The sequence below is a fragment of the Microtus ochrogaster genome, unplaced genomic scaffold, assembly GCF_000317375.1.
Source record: "Microtus ochrogaster isolate Prairie Vole_2 unplaced genomic scaffold, MicOch1.0 UNK3, whole genome shotgun sequence".
Classification (NCBI taxonomy): Eukaryota; Metazoa; Chordata; class Mammalia; order Rodentia; family Cricetidae; genus Microtus; species Microtus ochrogaster.
In genome coordinates this window covers 1,802,963-1,803,379 of record NW_004949101.1, presented here as the reverse complement: position 1 = coordinate 1,803,379, position 417 = coordinate 1,802,963, and positions in this window count along the sequence as shown.

Genomic DNA, 417 nt, shown 5'->3' with positions numbered 1-417 from the left:
CTGCTGTGCCAATAAAGTTTATCTTGAATTAGAGGGCATTGCTCCAGCCCCCAAATGTTCAGTTTTTCTACCTCTTCTATGTAAATAAAATGATTATTTCACTACATAAGAGAATGGGTTTTTTAGTTCCCTAAATTGGCAACTGGTTTGTTAGGACACGTCTTTACAATAGACAGGGGCTTAGCACAAAGTAGCTTAATGTAAAAGCGCTTTTTGGGGGTGGAGGCTCATGTATATAATCAACAGACAAATATATTGTATTAATTACTTTTCTATTGCTGTGATAAAACACTGTGACCGAGGCAGCTTAATAGAAGGGTTTATTCGTGCTTACAGTTCCAGAGGGAGAAGAATCCATCACCATCAAGGTTGGGAAGCATGGCAGCCAGCAGGCATGGTTGGGAAGCATGGCAGCCA